The sequence below is a fragment of the Cavia porcellus genome, unplaced genomic scaffold, assembly GCF_034190915.1.
Source record: "Cavia porcellus strain 051 isolate PalLab524CR breed Dunkin Hartley unplaced genomic scaffold, mCavPor4.1 scaffold_2, whole genome shotgun sequence".
Taxonomy (NCBI): Eukaryota; Metazoa; Chordata; class Mammalia; order Rodentia; family Caviidae; genus Cavia; species Cavia porcellus.
Genome location: NW_026947485.1, coordinates 117,050,621 through 117,066,332, shown reverse-complemented (window position 1 = coordinate 117,066,332; position 15,712 = coordinate 117,050,621). Strand labels below are relative to the sequence as shown.

The window sequence follows — 15,712 nt, the reverse complement described above, 5'->3', positions numbered from 1 at the left end:
GCCTCTTCTTTGTAGGTAGGGACTTAATTACATTTTCAATTTCATTAATAGAGATTGGGTTATTCAGTAGTTTTACAACCTCTTGACCTACCTTTGGTACTTCATATGCTTCTAGGAATCTGTCGATTTCAAACGTTTGAGAGTACAGATTTTCAAAACAGGTATTGATGATCTCTGTATTTTTATAGAGTCTATAGTGATTTCACCTTTTTTATTTCTTATTGCATGAATTTGAGTTTTTTCCTTCCCTTTTAAAAATAAGTTTAGCGAGGGTATTATCAATTTTATTTATTCTTTCAAGGAACCAACACTTTGATTTATTATTCTTTGAATTGTTTTCTTAGTCTCTATTGCATTGAATTCTGCTCTGATTTTTATAATTTCCTCTCTTCTTTTGGCTTTGGGTTTGACTTTCTCTTCTTTTTTAGGTGTTTGAGGTGTAGTTATTTATTTGTACTCTTTCTGTTTTCCTGATGCGGGAACTCATTGCAATAAATTTTCCTCTGAGGACAGTTTTTGTTGCATCCCACAGATTCCGGTACATTGTATTTGTGTTTTTGTTTGCTCGTAGGTATTATTTAACGTCTTCTTTAATTTCCCCTGTGACCCACTGATTACTCAAGAGTGTGTTATTCAATTTCCATGTGTTTGTGGGATTATTGCAGTATCTTTATTGTTAATTTCTTACTTCAAAGCCCTATGATCCGATAACTTTCAAGGGATTATTTCAACTGTTTTGCATTTATTTAAATATGTTCTGTGAGCTAATTTATGGTCTATTTTAGAGAATGACCCATGTAATTCTGAGAATAATGGGTATTCTGATGTTGTTGGATGAAACACTCTGTATATGTCTATTAAGTCCATTTATTCACAGGTGTGATTCAGTTCTGTTATTTTTATGCTGATTTTCTGTCTGGTTGATTTGTCCTTTGGTGTCAATGATATGTTTGGTTTTTCTGTTATAATTGTGTTACTGATGATTTGATTTTTCATTTCTCTTAATACCTGTTTTATATTATTGGGGTCTCTGGAATTTGGTGCATATATATTTAAATAGTTATCTCTTCCTCTTCAAGTTTTCCCCTAACCAGTATGTAGCAACCTTCTTTATTGCTTTTGATCATTATTGGTTTGAAGTTCACATTATCTGCAAACAGAATGACTACTCCCCTTTTCTTGAGGTCCTGTTGCATGAAGTATTGTTTTCCATCCTTTGCTTTTCAGGCTATGAGTATCCTTTTGGGTAGATGGGTTTCTTGTTGACAGCAAATGGTTGAATTTTGTTTCTTGATCCATTCTGCCAGTCTGTTTCTTTTAATTGGTGCATTGAGATCATTTACATTAATGGTTATAACTGTCATATGTTGGTTTATTGTTGACAAGTTATCTTTGTGCTGTTGCATCTTTATCTTTCTGTTCTGTATTATTGCCTGCTTTGCTTAGTGGTTTTTCCTAAGTGTATCTAAACTGTCTTCCAATATTCTTTGAAGGGTTGGTTTGGTGATCATGAAATTCTTCAGCTCTTCTTTGTCATGGAAGCATCTCATTTCTCCATCGATTTTGAAGGACAATTTTGCAGAGTACCTCATTCTAGATTGGAAATCATTTTCCTTTAGGATCTGGAATACTTCAATCCATGTTCTTCTTGACTTTATTGTTTGTGCTGAGAAGTCTGCTGTGATTCTGATAGGTTTTCCTCTAGAAGTGTTCTGTCTTTTCTTTCTGACAGCTTTTATTATTGTATTCTTATTTTGGATTTCTGGGATGGTGATTATTATATTTATGGGTGTAGGTTTATTTTGGTTATGACTACTTGGAGTTCTATATACTTCCCTGTTCCTGATGTCGATTTCCGAGCTCATGTTTGGAAAATTTTCAGCTATTACTTCTCTAAATATCCTCTTGACACCCTTTATGTTGTCCCCTTCTTTTTCATTAACCCCTATCAATCTTGTGTTGTTTTTCTTTGCATCATCTTGTAGCTGTTGAAATGTTATTTCCTGATTCCTTGTTATTTTTAAAAGATCTTTCCTGTTTGCTAGCTGCAATCCTGTCTTCAAGGTCTGAAAGTCTATCTTCACTTTCATTGAGGTGATTTTTACAGCTTTCAGTGGAATTTTTGATTTTTTGTATATCTCTGTGCATCTGTTAATGTATTCTGTTTGTTTGTTATATTCCTCATCTAGGGATTCTATCTTTTTGTTTACTTCCTCCAAGTTTTTAACTGTGTCTTTTTTAGATATATTCAGTATCTCTTTCATTTCTTCTTTTACCTGGGAGATTATTTCTAGTTTGAATTCCTTTAAAGCTTCCCAGAATTACTTGTTTATATCAGTTGCTATTATGTCTGATATTTGAGGTGTATGGCATATATTTTCTTCTATATACTTCGCTCCTAAGGTTTCTTTGGATGGGTTGGAAGTTTGAGATTGTAATTTGTCTTTCATTTTGTCATTTTCTTATCTTTCTGTTTCAAGTGTTTTGAGTGTTATTCTAAGGCTTCCTCAGGGCCTTTTGGAGTTCCTCTTCTATGCTGTCAGCTCCTGGGACTCTGGCACCCTCTTCCCTGGTTTGATAGAGGGTCACTGGGGGTGGAGCAGGCCAGGTCAAGCCCAGCCTCTGTAACCAATAGTGCCATCCTGCTTGCTTAGCACTCCACAGTCCACCAAGCTCAGCTGTCAGAGGGTAGGTTAATGCCTGTCCTGTAACCGGCCGTATTGCTGCCATGCACCCAGAAGCTATGAGGTTCTCTGGCTGGGGTCAAGTGAGGGTCCCAAACAAGCTGGACTCAGGGGAAAGTGTGTGGGCCACTTATGCCAGGCCACCGGGCCTCTGGAACCAGTTGCGCCCCCTGCTTGCTTAGAACACCACTGTCCTCCAAGCACAGCTGGGAATGGGGAGGCAGATGCCAACACCCTGGACCATTGAGCTGTTCCAGTGCACCAGGACGCTGCGAAGGTCCCAAACAAGCTGGACTCAGGGGAAAGTGTGTATGGCAGTTATGCCAGGCCACCAGGCCTCTAGGACCAGTGGCGCCTGCCTGCTTGCTTCTAACTCGACAGTCCTCCATGCACAGTTGGGAACCAGGAGGCCTATGCAGGTGCCCTAGACCCGCTGAGCTGTTCTAGTGCACCTGGAAGCTGTGAGGGTCCCAAACAAGCTGGACTCAGGGGAAAGTGCGTGGGGCACTTACGCCAGGCTGCTGGGCCTCTGGAACTGGTGGTGCCCACCTGCTTGTTTAGAATGCCATAGTCCACCAAACACAGCCAGGAACGGGGAGGCAGATGCCAGCACCCTGGACCCACTGAGCTGTTCCAATGCCAGGATTTTCAATTTTCATGAAAGCAGAGGGAAGATTATCCAGATTTTGGGATGTTTTCTTTATTCCTCTATAACTTTGGGAAAGCCACATTGGAGGCACTTTACCTGATAACACCCATGTCCATGATCTTTTTCTAGACTGAGCTTGATGAAAACATGCATTCACTGTTCTGCAAGTAGATAACTGAAAACAGGGTGTGTTAGCTGAAAACACAGGGATGAGGAGAGTCTGGCAATAGTAAACTTACAGAAGTGAAAATGTACATGTGGGTGCTAAAGATTAGAAAACCATGCTTAGTTTAACACTCACTGCGTCTTCAGATATTGGTGGGCAGGGGAAGGGGAGTGCAGTATTAATGGAGCAGCATGGTAGCAAACCCTGTATATCATTAAGGCAAGGAATGCACTCAATGTAGCCCAGTATGGCGAAGCTTTCCTGCACGCTTGGGAAGAAATTAATGTGTAGAGTGTTGTCATTTCTCTTTTTATTATTTTCTTGCCACCCTCCTCTATTTCTTTCTTCATAAAACAAACACATTATGATTGTGACAATTTTTTCATAACCAGGTGATATTCCATGAAGAAGTGCACTGGAAGCCAGCCACAGCTGTATGAGAGGCAGCCAAGCTGAGCAATTAAAGCAAGATGTGCTACAGTCTCCTGTTGGAAACTTAGAATCCAGAGTGTAACATTGAACTGTTATGCATGGGGCAGTTGGTCTCTGCTTCTCATTTGCTTTGTCACTGCTGGTCAAAGTTTTCTGTCCCACTTTTCCTCTGTTTTCTTCTCTATGCCATCAGTGTGGTGGAACAGAAGGCATATCCCTATTAAAGCCCCATAACTGACATAAAATCAGTTACAGTTCAATGGATTGAGTATTTGAAGGGAAATTTCTGGGGAAATGATCATGAGAATCACAGATAAGGTGAAGGGAAGGGGAAAATTCACATCACTGGGTACTAAGCTGCCGTAGGAAGGAGGTGATGAAATCTGGTCATTCAGTGTCAGGCTCTTAATTTATAAACATAGATAAAGAAGCACCAGGATACTGAACACACATAAAAGAAGGGTTCATTGGCCACAGTCTGTTCATTGGCCACAGTGTACTGTGTTTCAAGAAATCTATTAGTAATAATTAACAGTAATGATGTTGATTTCAAAACTATTCAACTGCTGGCTGTATCTTTTTTAAATGATGATTTTATTGTGTGATTCCCTGTTGGAATATCTTATATTTATATCACAGTGCTAAACACTTTGAGCCCTATACTCCAAGCCCTCACTTTCCAGCTCCTTCTGCTCCATATCTCCTCGTCTCTTCAAGGTAGTCTTCCTTGAGATGGACTGGGGCCTCCTCTCTCCCCACTCTCCACACAGAGCAATACTTCCCTTACATTTACAATTTGCAATCCAGGCATCTTTTACTATTGTATTTAACACTCCAGGGGGCCTTTCCTTCTTTCAGTCTCAAAATTTTAATGCACATGAATTTCTAACTCTAGCATCACTGTTTTCGTTGAGCAGACCCTGACTTGTCTTGGCTCAGAGGAATACTACTCTTTCAAAAGTAGTTATAATACTATTAGAATGCTTTGTGATTTGGATATATTTCAGCCTGCAGCCCAGTGTAAGCTCATCAGGTAGGTCATTTGGCAGATATGGCTTGAGATTGCATAGTACCTGATTTACTGTGTTTCAAGGTACACAGAGCTTCTTAAGTGACTGGCAGACAACCAGATGCATGGTTGTTTCTGGTTTGGGAACAGTATTGTTGTTTCTCCTCTCATATCTGTCAGTGTCTTCTGTATCTTTAGGTGTACTTATTTACAAACATATGCTGTCTTTGGCATATTTATCATCACTTAGAAAAAAATACCTTACTTTTACAGTTACATTATGCTTTCAACTAGTGGTATAATTCCATGCTTCTACTCAGAAAAAATGAAGTCTAGAAGAACAAAATGAAGATTGAGGCCAAAATGAGTTCTCTGCTGGCATGAATATTTTATTTTTTATTTTAAATTAAATAAAAATATCAAAACAGGCTAATAGGAGAGTAACAATGATTAATACACTGCCTACAGTAATCTTCATAGTAGAAGATATAGGTATGAAATTGTGTCCATTTCCACCCAGTTTTCATGAAAGAGCTCTAATGGAACATCCTTCTCCTGTAGTCCAATGCTGTGACTGTCGCGAAACTGTTTCTCTTATTAAGGAAGGCAAAATTAGCTGACCTTTATCAACCTAGTCAAGAATCAGTATTTGATGTCCAGGGTTTTGCTTCTCCTCCTTACCTAATAATCTATGACTGGTTTAAGTTTCAGCACAGAGACTGTATTTTCTCCCTTTGTAACTGTACTCCTTTATCTGGAATATTACTCATAATGAATCTCCATCTTGGATGAACACTAAGAAGAAAGAGTGTTCTTTATTGCTTCTGTTATGTTTTTTAATCTCTGTTGTATTTATTTCTCCCAGATGCTTTGGAGACTGTGTCTGATGACTGCAGAAAATTTGGTGTGTGTATAATAGCAGAGGGTGGTCCATTTTCCAAAGCAAGCCGTTTCCAACACTCTGTCCCTGGAGTGGAGTAAGGTGCACCATGATCTAATAATGGAAATTGATGGTTCATTCTCTATATTCTTGAGTATGTCACAGAGGTGTGCACTTGCTTTACTCCAGAAGAAAGCAAGAAATTATTTAATTCATGGAATATTTAATATTATGCTACCTTATTCCCTGTAACTATCTTTTCGATCTGTAGTTACTTTTACTTAGAAACATGAGGGATCTGTGAGATATTAGTAAAATGAACAAATACGGGAAAGAAAGCCTTGTTGGCAATGGATTCATAATAACAGCACTTTTCATGAGCATCCAAATACTCCCTATTACAGAAGTGCACTGATCTGCTGAAGGACAATGTGAGAGAAGCCCAGAGTGTCGCTGGATGCTGGACTGCATCACAGAGACCTAGCAGTTCACAGACTTCATGGTGTCAGCAGAAAACACATCTATAATGCAAAACCCCAGTCTTCAGGCTAAGCAGAGTTCACAGGAGTCCTTCTTTGAGGTTTATGAACCAGTGTTGTCCTGTGAAAAGAAAAAGACCCAAGCATTTAAAAACTGCATCCCAAAACAAACTAATTCTCAGTGCAGCTGAGCACAGGAAGCTTGGAGCCTGCCCTACAGTGCATTCAGCAACACTCATGTGCTCAGCTCTGACATCCAAAATTTTCAAGGACTCCTTGGCAATAATACCACTAAAATCATGCCACTTACTGGTAAATTTGGGCCCATATTCACATCTTATCAGTTTCCTAAGTCATAGGTGAATGTCTGTGTGTGATCTTTGCAGTGGAATCACCTTCATGACAAGCAGCAATTTCAATTCAAGGAACTTGGGTCTATTGGTTCTGATGTAATTTAGAGAATAAGACTCAGGAACAACCCCAAGTAACTTGCCACCTAACATTGGAAGATTATAAGATGTACACAGATGTTGGCTCAGAATAAGGATAATGCAGGTTCCAAAAGATTGCTGCACTGACCTCTCATACCTTCCCAGTAAAGGACTCACATGATGATTCGTGGAGAGAAGAAAGTGTCTAAACAGTGTCCCATGAATCTTTAATACTGCAGGTGGGACTCTAAGGGACTCTGGATCGGATGTTCTCCCCATCACCCACCTTGCTCTGACATGCCATGCCTGGCAGATGCTTGTTAAACATGGGACAATTCCTAACCTATCTACTCTGTGTCTCTCAGGCCAGGGCGGGATCACATGACATGGAGATGGGCATGGTTCCCCAAAACTCACCGACTTCATCCTCCTGGGCCTCATTGTCCACCTGACCCTGCCAGGGCTGATCTTCATGGTGGTCTTTTCGATCTTCCTGGTGGCCATCATTGCAAATGTGGTTTGCTCATCCATGTGGACTCCTGCCTGAACATGCCCATGTAGTTTCTGTTCAGCCAGCTCTCCATCATGGACACTGCCTCCATCTGTCACCATCCCCAAGATGTTTTAGGACCTACTGTCTGAGGGGAGGATCATCTTCTTCCTGGGCTATGCACTCCAGATCTTCCTCTACCTGATCATAATTGGAAGGGATTTCTTCTTTTGGGCCTCATGGCCTATGACTGCTATGTGGTCTTGTGCAGCCCGCTGTACTTCCCAGTGCTCATGAGCCCCAGGGTCTGCATGTGCAAGGTGCTGGGCTCCTGGCTGGATGGCTCCCTATATGGCTTCATCCTGACACCCATCACCATGCGCTTCCACTTCTGTGCATCCCGATAGATCAACCACTTTTTCTGCAAGATCCCAGCTGTGCTGAGGCTGTCCTGCATGGACACGTCTCTGTATGAGACTCTGCGTGCTCCGTACTGATGCTGCTGGTCCCCATCTCCATCATCATGGTTTCCTATGTATGCATCCTGATCACTGTGCACCGCATGATCTCTGCCAATGGCCTGCACAAAGCCTGGGCCACCAGCCCCTCACACGCCATGGTGGTGATCATATTTTATGGTGCGGCATTCTACACCAATGTGCTGCCCCTCTCTTACCACACCCTGGAGAAGGACAAGGTGGTGTCTATCATCTACACCATCCTCACACCCATGCTCAACCTGCTCATTTACAGCCTGAGGAACAGGGATGTGGCCACAGCTCTGAGGATGGCACTGGGAAGATGCAACTCCCTCAGGCGAGTCAGGGTTGGGGGTGCACCCAGGAGGAGCTGAGGTGTGACAGCAGCAAGGCCTGGTAATGTGGCTGGTGACACAGCCCTCCCAGAATATGTGTTCTTGGTGATGAAAATGCTCAGGGTGAGGTTGACAATGAGTTATCAGCCCACATCATTCAAGAACTGCAGCTGCAGGTGGACCCCATCTCAGCCTTTCCCTACTCACCTCCCCAGATTCACTAGGGTTTTCCATACAGTGCCCTCAGCTAAGTAACACTGTGAACCATTGTGTCTTGATAACTAACTAACCAGCTTCGGGGGCACTGTTGGAAATTAAACTCAGGACCTAGTTCCACATGCTAAGCCTGAGCTATACCACTGTTACACCGTCTAGGCCTCCTAACTTTTCAAATGGAAACCAATCCATGCTCTTGATGATTTAGTTTTTAACATTCAATAAACAAAATATACTCCAACACTTGTAATGTATAACTTTATTTAGGAATTTTTAAAAAACAATTTTATTTAAAGAAAGACTAAGTAAAACAGAAAATGGGTAGAAATAATACATAGGGTCAGAGAAAAAATAAACAGTAAGAAATCACCAACTGATGTTTATATCCTGTCCTCTTACAAATAGTTGTTCAAGATACAAAAGTGAAACATATAAAGTGGGAATTCAAACAGTGAGACTGCAAACAGTTTTGTTCAACTATCCAACAAAAACTTAGTAATATGGTTGTCAATCCTATACATTTAAACATACATGCAGTTATCCATATCTTCATTTATGTTGTGATTAAACAAACTAAAGCAGGTTAAAGTCATTCTGAGCAATGAATAATAGTATTTCTGGGTATCACATCATGAAACTCCAGGATCAGCACTGGGTACTGTAGTGTCTTTTTTTGGTAAATCTTATTTAAAGACAGACTAAACAAAACAGAAAATGGGTAGAAATAATATATACTTTCAAAGAAAAAAATAAACAGTAAGAAATCACTAGTTGATGATTACAGATTGTCTTCTTACAAATAGTTATTCAAGATACTAAAGTGGAGCATGTGAAGTGGTGATTCAGACAGTGAGATGGCAATCAATTCTGTTCAACTATCCAACAAAAACTTAGAAATATGGTTATCAATCCTATACAGGTAAACTTACATGCAGTTATACATATTTTCATTTATGTTGAGATTGAACAAACCCAAGCAGGCTAATATCACTCTGAACAAAGAATAATTCTATTGTTGGGTTTCACATTATGGCACTCCAGGATCAGCACTGGGTACCTTGGTATCTCTTTTTCTTCAGAGTATTTGTTCATTTCATCATGTGTCATAAGATCAGTTCTCATAAACTGTTTATAGATTCTAAACATGCATGAGTCTTACCATGTATTTCTATCCTTTGTATATTAGAGAGAGAAACAAAACAACACAAGACAAAACAAAACATATTCCTATAAATGCACGAAATGAAAAAGACATATAAGACAGTTGTACAAGCAGTACTATAGTTCCTATTTTGTCTCTTGTTATCATTAATAGAATTGGCATCAGACATAGTATTATTGAATATATCAGTATATAACAGTATTAATAAAAACACAACTTTGTTTATAGTATAAAACTTCAAAGACAGGCAGTTGTCAAACCAGCGTGTGTATCATAGAGTCTTGTCATCTTTATTGTAGTTGCCTGTATTCTCAGACTTGATACTAACAATCATTTCAATTTTGAATAAAATCTGTCGATACCAAACAACAATCAAACAAACCAGATTTAATTAAGATCAGTCATGATAAAACAGTATAAGTCATACAGGGCTCCAGATTAAGCTAATAGGAGATTAAAGATCATTACTGTGCTATATCCTGAGGTTTTTGGGATAGCTGTATGTGTCCTCAAACCTAATGCAAGTAGACAAACTGGGACAGAATAAAATCTATCTAAGCAGAGTGGTGTGAGTAATGTGAGTTTTAAATCCTGATACACTATTAACAATATCTTCTGCCATCTTTTTAAAGACTATTCCTCCCCTTTCACTTCCCCAGTGTACATTGTGCATTTTTGGGTTTGACCAAGACCTTTGGTTTTAAATTGGGGGGGGGGACCTGTTATTTATCTAAGTGGTTCTGAACCTTCTCTCTCCTGGACTTGATCTCTAATTGTATTCCTTTACCTATTGAAGCCTGTCTTTCCAACATAGCCACAAATACTGGTCTAGTTGCCCCTATTACTGTCTGGTTCTCTGTCACATAGAGCATTGTTTTATCATTTTTGATTTTCAGTCTATGTACCCTTTTTCATGTTAATTATATTTCCTATAAATAGCATCTCAGTGAACCTTACCTCCTGATCTCCATGTGTGGTTCATTTTTTAAAATTTAGTGTATCAAGGCCATTTATATTAGAGATTATAACCATCCTTCTTTGCCTCATTTCTGTTATGCTCTTTTTTTGCCATCAGTTGTCTGCTTATCTTCTTCATTCTGTTTTCTGTTCCTTTCATTGAGGCCTCTCTGCCACTGCTCCTGGAATCTTAGTTCTTTTCTCTCTCTCTCTAGAATGCCCTGCAGTATTCTCTGTAGAATGGGATTGGTGGTTGTGAATTTCCCAAGTTACTCTTTGTCTTGGAAGCATCTTGTTTCTCCATTAATTTCTAGAGACAGTTTAGCAGGGTATATCAATCTGGGCTGGAAGTTATTTTATTTCAGGGATTGGAACATTTTGCCCCAGGCTCTCCCTGACCTGATGGTTTGTATAAAGAAGTCTGCCATTATTCTGATGAGCTTTCTTTATAGGTTATCTATTTCTTGTATCTAGCAGCTTTTAATAGTTTGTTCTTATATTGAATTTCTGGGATCTTGATTATTATATGCCTGGTGTAGCTCTGTTTTGGTTGTAGGTGGCTGGAGTTCTGTATGCCTCATACATCAGAATATCATTTTCTCTTCCTATGTTTGGGAAGTTTTCCTTAATTATTTCTGTGAATAGCCTCTGTAGTTCCTTTGTTTGTACCCCTGCTTCTTCATTCACATTCTTTATTCTCAAGTTATAGATCCTCTTGTCATCTTCTAGCCTTTGTATTTTTATTTCTTGTTATTTTTAAAAAGTTTTTCCTTTCATAATCCCACAATGCAAAACTGTCTTCCAGTTTGGATAATCTATCCTTAGTTTCTTCAAGCAGTTTTGCCATTTTTCCATAGAGGTTTTTTTTTTTTTTTTTTTTTTTTGTCTTTTTCATTTTTATCGGTATCAAGGATTGAACTCATGACCGCCTGCTTGCAAGGCAGGTGCTTATGCCGCTGAGCTAAATCCCCAGCCCCTCCATAGAGTTTTTAATTTCCTGGTAATCTCTTTGAATCTGTTTCATGTATTCTATATTTTCTTTATATTCATCAAGTGGTTCTCTCCTTTGAGTTCCTCCCTTCTTCTGTCTGTGTCTGCTTGGCATCTCTTTTATTAATCTTCCTATATCTTGCTTTACTTGGCTAAATATTTCACTGTTGAGCTTGTCTATGAGGTCCTGAAGAGATCTCTATATGTCCACTGGTGCCGTGTCTGATATTGCATGTTTGCTCTTCTCATCCTCCTTTGTATTTACCTGTCCTGGGTCAGTGTTTGCAGGGTTGGGACCTGGGGACTTTTTCTTGTTGCTTCCTCTTCCCATTTTTTTGTTTCTTCCAGGAGGCCCCTGTTTCTTTCTTTGCTGGTTGCAATTCTTCTGAAGCACCCTAGCTAGGTGAACCTTCCCACTGCAGTGTGCTAGTGAGTTGCAAACAGGAGCAGCATATGCTGGCCCCTTCCCTCTTGATCAGTCAAGCTGCTAAATTCTGCACTGTATTACTGTGTGCTGCCTCCCCTGTGGGTCAGTCAAACTTCTAAAGTTTCACTGGATTAGTGTGCACCACCACCATAGAGAATTGATTTCAGATAACCTATTGGGTCTCAGCCAGGTCATGTGACCCAGGCCTAGCTCACTCTACCAATCCCATTCAGGAAGGGAACAATGGACTAAAGCCACTGCTGCCCATTTTACTTGCCAGTCCTGCCTGGTCCCTGAATGTCATCTGTGGGAGCCCCCCTTTCTATGGAATGGCTCCACTCCCGTCACTCACCACAGGTCGATGCAGGCTCCCCACCAGCTCAGTTCTCCATTGGGGCTGACTGACCCCCAACCTCAGTGTGACTGTGCCTCCAGTGAGTCGAAGAGGCAGGACCTCAGATGGCTCAGCAAGTCACTTGCTGTGGCAGGAGCACTGAACCTTTAGCTGTTCCAATAATAGCACCAGGGCTGTATGTTTGGTTGGTTCTTCTCACCTTAATTTCTTCTTGGGATGAGAGATTTCATCTCCCTCTGTTCGTGGCTCCCCATGCTGTATTATGTTGAATTCTTATTTGACTATCTCAGGGAGCCTCTGTAGCCAGCTGTTATCTATCTGCCATCTTTCTATTTAGGAAGTTTTTGTGAAGATGATGGGATTGTGTTTTGGGGTCTGTATTCTGAATTTCACTGTACCAATGTATTTTTTTAATCTGGAAAACTTTATTGTGAATTATTACCATGCATTTAGTCATCAAAGTCTAACATAAGCCTGAAAATTAATAAATATTTTTGGTTTATTGATGGATTAAAAATTTACTCTACCACTAAGGATATAACATGGCTACAAACCTAAAGAAATTCCACTCATGACTTAATGAAGTGATAGTAGATACATAATGAATAAGTCAAGACATTTCATTAACTAAGGTAGCTCACTTGGAATAATCAAGAGGCTCAGTTTTATGCCCAATGTCTCCACTGGTTACTGCAATATAAATACTTCTCTATTTTAAGTATTTACATTTAGAGGTAGTGTTTTCATAGGTGGGATAAGTACACTGAATTTTAATAAACAAAGACTTCAATGGGCCTTCAATCACTTATTTACCTTTTAATTCTTTATTATAGAACATCCTAAAAGAAAAAAAAAAAGATTAGCAAAACCTGTCCTGATTTGCATCATATCTGTTTTGTCTGTTAAGAGAAGCCTTGGAGAATGGTTGGAAAAACTTTTCAGAAGCCACCCAAGAGGTAAACACCAAGAAAATGTGACTCCACCTTAGCCTATTTTGGCATTGATTTAGTGACAGAGGAAAATATTTTTCCTTACCCAATACAAATACAGGTCAAGACTATTGCCTGAGGAGATTCCTAAAAACTTTATCTCTACCTTTAGATAAAACAAGCAAGTGAATAAAAAAGTGATCACAGAATGGCCTAAGGGATGAGTGTCCCCATGTGCAGAAACAGATCTTTGTCACTGATGAGATCCCTTCAGCACTGTTCAGCAGCCCTGTTCCCTTTTAATTCCCAGTGCCCTGCACTGACACTTTCCCCTTCCCCTCCTGCCTGAGCCAGCGCCGCCTTTCAATCCCTCCCTCTGGTGAATCTCTGCCTCTTACATAGCACCTTCCTCCTCCACCCAGGGCTCCTGCATCTCCTTCCCCTTTCCCACAGGGTCTTGCTGGATCTTTGGATGCCATATATTAACACCTAGTAGGGCTTTTTTCTTCTGTTTCCAATGTGCTCTTTGCACATTGAATTATGACATGCCAACTCCTAGAGTGATAGATGCCTCAGAAGCACATGAGAAACAGAGAGTTAGAGAAGTGCATTTAGACAGATCTCCAGAGTTGTCGCAGGTGTGAGTGGCTGGGGCATGGCACAAAGGTCTCCTGCAATGCTGCTCAGTGTCTGTTCAATGGACACTGGTGGCCAACTGGATGTGCCCATTTTACAATGATTTACCAATCTCCCCATTTCTGATGGGTGAGGTCTGATATTGACTTTCCTTGAACCAATTGATTGAATCATTGATTGACTGTTGATTGACTGATTGAGGTGTAGGGAGCTGTTGATCAAATGTGTGGGGAAAGTAAGGATAGTCCAGAAAACACAGGACCCAAAGCAAGTCAGGTAAAAAAGTCCTTGCAGCTCCAAGAAGGCAAGGAGCCCAGCCAGCCAGGCAAACAATCTGCTAAGGACTGGAGTCAAAATTGACATCATCCTTCTGAGTTTATAAATAAACACGCTATAGTAGTTGAGCAGTTCCTTTCCTCCCATCAGGAGAGTAAGGGCTCCACCTGACCCCAGCTTTGTCTCTTATTTTCTCATGCTGTCACAGTCCTTAATCCAAGAACCTCCAGAACTGCAACCAGTCACTACTTATGGCAGCTGAACACAGATGAGATAAGAGATTGAAGGTGAGGGGACATTTCTCATTTGTATGTAACTAGTGTGAGAAATGCATTGGTAGAGGCCAATATTCATCACTGGAGAGTACTGATACTGGCTTCATCAGATGTAAAGTTAGGGGCATTGAAGCAAATACTTATTCTTTTGGGTCAGTTATAAATGGGATTGAGAGAAACCCCTTCCCTAGAAAAAGAAAAAAAAAGAGGAGATGTATTGATCTCTGTAGTATAATCATGAAACAAACAAATTCTAAACAATTACAAAAGTGTATGGACCAGTTTGTTGCTTGCTTGATTCTAATACTTTTATTACTTTTGTGAATTTGGATTAGACAGGGTATTATTAATTGTAAGCTTCTTGAGATAACCAAAGTGGAATTGGCTCGGAGCACTATTTTTAAATCAAGTCCCAAACAGGAACAAAAGGTAGAATATAACCAACCACCCCATAACCTTAACTGAGCCACAAGCAGCAGTATCTACCTCTGCAGCTCAGAAAAGGTTTGCTGTGTCACAGGTTAAAAATTCTACCTAAAAGGGAGTTGAGCTGTTTTCTCAATCTCTGTTCCAACTGATGCTAAAGAAGCCAGATAGATGGGGGTGTACATTGAGGATTTTCAGCACATCTACCTGTATGAACTGAACTTCAAATTCCCCTACAGTCCAAGACAAATTATAATCACTCAAGTCTTTGGTTCACAGCCTAAAGGAAAGAAAAGGAATAAAGCTACTTGTTTTTGTTACAAGAGGAGGGGGGATTTTGCCAAAAGTTGTGTTGCTACACCTGTGAGTGCAACACAGCCATTTATTTGATCCTTCAGTAAAACCTTCCACCATCTGTTCAAGGTGTGGATGAAGATATCATTGTGCCACCTGATGTAAATTCAAAACTGATGTGGAAGACCTTCCTGTTCCAGGAAAACTGGCTGGGTCAACACAGCCCTGCCAAATAGTAAGGATGCTATGGTGCGGGAAGCTTCCCTGAGATGGCACAGCCCTGCTTCGTATGGCAGGCTCCTAGTGGTTAGGGGTGGTAATGTGTGTTAGAGTATTCTGGCATAATAGAGAAGTAAAAGTACAAAATGAACGGGTTTATCGAGTTGAGGAATTGGAAAGGAGCACACAACCTATTGCAGTTGGGCTGTCTCCTTCAACCAGATACAGAGAGGCAGAGGGTTATATGAGTTTTGATTGAAGTGGTCCTTGGGATGAATATTAATGACATGTGAGGAACCAATTGGAATTCTTTGTGCATGCAAACAGGAAGGGGAGTTGCAATTAAGGCTGAAGATGAAGCAGAAGTGGTAAGAGTTCCTGGTTTGGCCTTCCACCACATTATACCACCACCATAATTGTACAGTAATTTATACTAGAGCAAGAACTTTTCAATGTGGTCTTGATTTGTAGTTTCTTGATTTTTGTTTACAAAATACTCTCACAAAAAAAACCAAT

At 40.1% G+C, this 15,712-nt stretch overlaps 1 pseudogene; it reads left to right on the top strand.

Annotated features, from left to right (window-relative positions):
- Positions 1-5,386: 5,386 nt before the first annotated feature.
- Positions 5,387-8,073, top strand: LOC100716879 (olfactory receptor 2T2-like; annotated as a pseudogene).
- The last annotated feature ends 7,639 nt before the right edge of the window (positions 8,074-15,712 follow it).